We start from the raw sequence: 5,124 nt of genomic DNA on the forward strand, positions 1-5,124 counted from the left end.
CCAAAGGCACAGCAGGAAGCAGTCACGCAGTGTGACACAGATGGGGGTCTTGATCCAGCCGCCTGCTTCCAGAGCTACAGAGGCATTTCTAGGCCTCTTCTAGGCATGAGGGATTTTGAAGCCGCCTTGAGTTGTCCTCGTCCCTGCTAAAGAGGAGCATAAAAACGTCCTTGTATTCACAGGGGTATTAGACCCAGCCCTGGAGAACAACACTAGAGACAAACATGGCCCATATTGCAAATTGTTGTGTTCTAAATTTGTGCCAGGTGCAGCATTCCAGCAGGGATGAACATGAGTGCGTGAGCGGTTTTCAATCCGTCCTGTTTTTCTCCTCAGCATGGACTAAAGACGCACCTTGCCGTCCCTGGAAGTGGAAGCTCCTTTCATCGTCAGCTGCCCTTAAAATGGGTTCATTTCCATCTCTGGGAGTGGACCCCCTGCAAGTGCACTTCTGATGGTAACCCCCATGCTGGCTACCTCTCCACGCATCCTTTCTACCCCAGCCCATCGGTATTTTCTCAGGTAAAGTCCTCTGGACCACAAAGGACAGAATTACAGTCAGGTCTGTCTGCAGCCTGGAGGAGTGGAGGACTCAGCATGGAGCAATGCGATAATCATTGTGCAGCGTGTCTGCATGCTCTGCGTGTGAACCGCCAGACCCTCGTGAGCTAAGCCCATTCTCAGACACAGTTGGCTCCTAGAGAAGGGATAATTTATAATCATGACATTTCCAAGGGTTTCTCTCCTTTTTCTCCCCCTTCCCCCTCCCAGTGCTTGCCTTCATCCCAACTGGTGAATATGGGACAGACCATCCCAGCTTTTCTAGGGAGAGGCTGGTTTTCTTGTTTCTTTGCAGACTGCTGTCTCATCCTGAAACTGCATATTTGATGTGCTTTTATAATGAATTCATTTGCACTGTGACAGATGTTTCTGATACGATAAGAAACGTGGCCCAGGGGCCAGTGGCACTGTAGAGCCTCTCATGTTCCTCACCTGAATTGCAAATGAGATATTGCTTTCTTATCTGTTAAAAAACATAAGCAACTGCACATATAAATAATACGCCACCAACTGCCAGCTGTTTGTGCCAATGACATTCTTCTTAAAAGAATAGCTCCCCCCATCATCTGTTCTTTTCCTTCTTGCAGAAAATCTGGAGCTCTTTTGCAAGTGTAACAGAAGAGATCTTTTTTCTCTTTAAGCTGCAGAGCAGTTACTTTAAAATAATTATGTATGAGCAAAACCAGCTTCCATATTTATGACACAAGTAGTACCTGATTATTTCTCTTTTTTTGTACTTCCTTGTCCTTTTTCTGCATATCTCTCTGGACACAAAAGAGAAAATGTCAGTGCTGCTTTCTGTTTCTTGGTGGATCCTTTTTACAGAGCTCACTGTCTGTCAGTGGTTTCATGGTTTCAGTTCTGAATGGTATGGAAGAAAGTTACTTAGCGTTTAAAAATAAATTTTTCTTTTTCTGAAAATGTGAAAGAGAACAGTAAACCACTTTTAGTCTTAAGGTTTGTAAAAGTTGTTTTTTATATACCTTGAATTTAGGTTGAAGGTAAAACCACCTCTGGAATCCCAGACACAGAAGCAAGCAGGCCTGCTCACTCAGTAACATTTACTACTAAGTCTTGCAATCAACAGAACTTAGAAATACTACCAGGTGAAGTTGTTCTGGTAATTGATCTGCTTAATGTTTTATTAGGGTAAAACTGAGAAACACTTTTCAGCATTTTGCCAGCTCCAGGCAGAGATGTATTTCTGTTACAAATGACCTTCTGGGAGAACTTGACTGTGGGGACATGATTCATTGGCAGCCTGCTGGTGACAGCCTTGTTTCTATTGTTCTAAAACTCTGGTTTCACATTTCTCCTGTTAGATAAGCTGCAACCATTAACTACACAGTGAGCTACAAATAAAGTGTGATGTAAGAATTAAGCTTATTATCTGATTGGCAGCGTGGGGCCACTCTTCCAGGTTAAGGGTTTGAGCAGATTTTTTTTGTAACAAAACTTAGCCTTTTATTACATTTCTGAAAGCATTGTCCTCCCAAAAGATAAAATATGCTTTTGGAAGCTGCAGTGTGTATATATAGTGTGGCTATAAATAGTCTGGAGCTAGTTCTGCACAAGACCAGTGTGCAGAGATATTAAGGACAGATTCTGATCTTTATGGCTACACTGGGGCTACTGAGAAACACCAGACTGAAGCCGTGGCTTTTAAATTTAATTCAATATGTTCAGATTCACACCAAGATCAGAATCTGTCTGGGGACTTCAAATGTGTTTTGAGGAATGAAGGAGTTTGGCGGCCTCAGCTTAATCTTAGTTTTAGTTGGAGATTACGTATCAATTTCTGGAACTGTTATTTGGGACTAGTACCAAGGCAAATGAATTCACTCTTAAATGAGGAATGGCTTGATTATCGTGCTAGCTGAAAAACAGGTCTATATACTCCCACAGCTCAGCTGCTGTAAATGGATGTACATAAGGATTTAGAAATGGTTGATATTCAGCTCCTTCTGACAGTAGGATGACTTTCAGCAATTGAGTGATTTATGATAATGTTGATATTCATGCAGGCTATTCAACTGCCAGGATATAGACCACAATGGCTGATCAGTCTCTTTTTTTCTTCAGGCGTAAGCTGGTTACAGGCTGACATTGGAAACAAGTTCTCTGGCTGAAGCGTTATCTTCCCTGCTACAACAGGGTGGGGGCCATGGGGAGGAGGGAGAAGAAGAAAAGTACCTGTTTATAATGGGTTATCGACCTCATGTTATCTCTTCTGCAGTAAAATCTTAACAGGACAAAGCATGGTAGTATTATTAAGGGCATATGAGGCAGGGTCAATGCCAGGGTATTAACCTTACTTAGCAAATTTGTGATAAATGTAATAGATCTCTTGTTTCCACAAGGAATTTTACAGCAGCTTCTGGTCGTGCATTAGAACTCGCTGCCCTCCGCTGCATCCTCTTTCACATTTGGACAGCAAGAAGAAGGGCTGTTTGCACCATTTGCTTGTGCCCTTTAACTTCAGTGCAGTTTTGAGGCCTAATTCTGGGTGTCTAAATCCTCTTTTAAGTCTATCAGGTACACCGAAGAGAATGAGTCAGGCTACCTTACACAGTGATGCCTGAGGTGGAGAAGGTGAAGGCTGCCGGACCTCCGTGGTACATGGCAGATGGCCATGTGGTCAGCCCTGCTAAAGCATTTTGGGGTTTAGTTCTGTGGCAACTTGCTGTGCAGTGGATTACAGGATTCAGCGGAGCAGCTTTTGTTCATACTAGTGAATTCCTGATGCCTTTTGGAGTATTAGCTTGAGGTCTGTGGTGATCTTGGACGTAACTGAGGGTGTGTAGTCTCCTCCTGAGGATGATCCATCCCGTAAGATTTACAATTAAACGCATCAGACTTTCCAGTCACCTCTACCAGCCAGTTCATTTAACAAACTTCTTGGTCACTCTTGGGGCAGGACTTGACTCCTACTTGCACTTAGTCTCTCATATGCTGTCCTGACAGCTCTCAGGCTGTAGAAAGGGGACAGGAGAAGCCAGAACAACCCATTTTGTATACTCCTCCTAGCTCATGAAACACTGCACGGGGACACTGCACATGGGCCATACTGAAATGCACAGTGCAGGGCCCATTGTGGGAAACAGAGCATATCTTAGAGCTGTCTTCAAGGTGCTCTAATTCATGTCAGAGAAAAGGAAGGGACCTGCAAGGATCCAAAAAAATCACTTTGTCTCTTTCAAACTGCTGTGCCCCCCTTTCTGTCCTTGCTATGCACATGCAACTAGGATAGCTGGGAACAGGGAACTGCCTTTTCACAGGTACACTCATGCTTCCAGACCAGCAACACATAAATCTGGAAATTAATAAAGCACAAGATCTAAAAGCACACCAGTGCAGTTCACTCAAATCCCATTGCTGTGAGCTCCTTTCACACCCACCGGGTGCAGCCAGGCACTAGCCAGGAGCAAGGGGAGTCCCTGCTGCTCTTCCTGAGAGGTGACTGAGCCCACCCAGCAGCCTCTGCCACCCTCTTGGGTTCAGCTCTGACTGTGCCTGTCCCTGTCTGCATGGTCAATCTGTGTCCCCTGACCAGTCTCTGTTGCTTCTTCTGCAGAGGTGCATTTCTTGAAACAACAGGAGCTGGCCAGATATAATCCCAGCCTTCCTTTCCAATTCTTCACCCTCATGTGGTAAATGTCTGTACTTGTGTCAATCCACTGACCATTTATTCTGGTGGTTCTGCTTGTTAGCAATAGCCCTGGAGTTCAAAGTTACAGGGGAGCACCTTTTACTCCTTAATTTAGCTCTGGTGCTGACTGTGGAAACATCTCCCCCTGTCTTCAGTTTGTTCCAGGCAGAGAAGGGAGTTTCTGTGACAGGCATACCTCTGTTATTTTTCTAGGCAAGTCTGAGTATTTTCCCAAAGAATTTGTGAAATATTCTCTGAATGATCAATGGTACAAGCATGTGACTCCAAGTCACTGGACAGCAAGCTGTTTAAAAAAGTATCCACTAAAAAAGCAAGTCTGAGAGTCTATCTGGTGTTAGAAAGCACTTAATTTAGAGAAGTCCCTATCTCGTGAGTATCATGTCATAAGGCAATATTGCAGCATTCCTCAAGGGTAGCGCACAGAAATAGGTTCTGCTTTTGTGTGTGACACATGGATGATGCTATGCTGAATGTAAATACGTTCAGATACAGGTTCAAATACCCATGGCCTGTGGTGTCTTTTCCCTGCCACCCCTCCCTGTCTTCTTGACCCCAGCATCGCTGGGCTGTTCGGTCAATTCATATAGTCTTGTGCACTACTAGTTTCAGGTTCCCTGGTCTTGTGCTTTTTAGCATCTTCAAAGAAAGTTGTCTTAATTTCATCAGCCTCCAAGTTTGTAGCGTCATTGTCATTTCCCAGTTGTAGATAAAATATTTCTGTCTTTGTGATTGAAGATTTGGTGTCCCAGGTGCAATCTGTTATCATCAAATAATATAGTTAAGCTTCTTACTTTGAGAATCGGTGGAGTAAGACTTGCTGCCCTCATGTTGATGCCTAGCTGCACTCATTTTCCATGTCTTTTTCTGCTGGGCTGGTTTAGGGAATAATACGC

General features: G+C 44.0%; 1 long non-coding RNA gene across 1 annotated transcript; it reads left to right on the plus strand.

The window, feature by feature from the left end:
• Nucleotides 1–592: 592 nt before the first annotated feature.
• Nucleotides 593–2,841, plus strand: LOC128136402 (uncharacterized). Its single transcript, XR_008233358.1, has 3 exons — nt 593–1,429; nt 1,556–1,667; nt 2,644–2,841. It is a non-coding gene; the product is annotated as an uncharacterized LOC128136402 (long non-coding RNA).
• Nucleotides 2,842–5,124: the final 2,283 nt, after the last annotated feature.

Source organism: Harpia harpyja, chromosome Z (genome assembly GCF_026419915.1).
Source record: "Harpia harpyja isolate bHarHar1 chromosome Z, bHarHar1 primary haplotype, whole genome shotgun sequence".
In the NCBI taxonomy this organism is placed as follows: Eukaryota; Metazoa; Chordata; class Aves; order Accipitriformes; family Accipitridae; genus Harpia; species Harpia harpyja.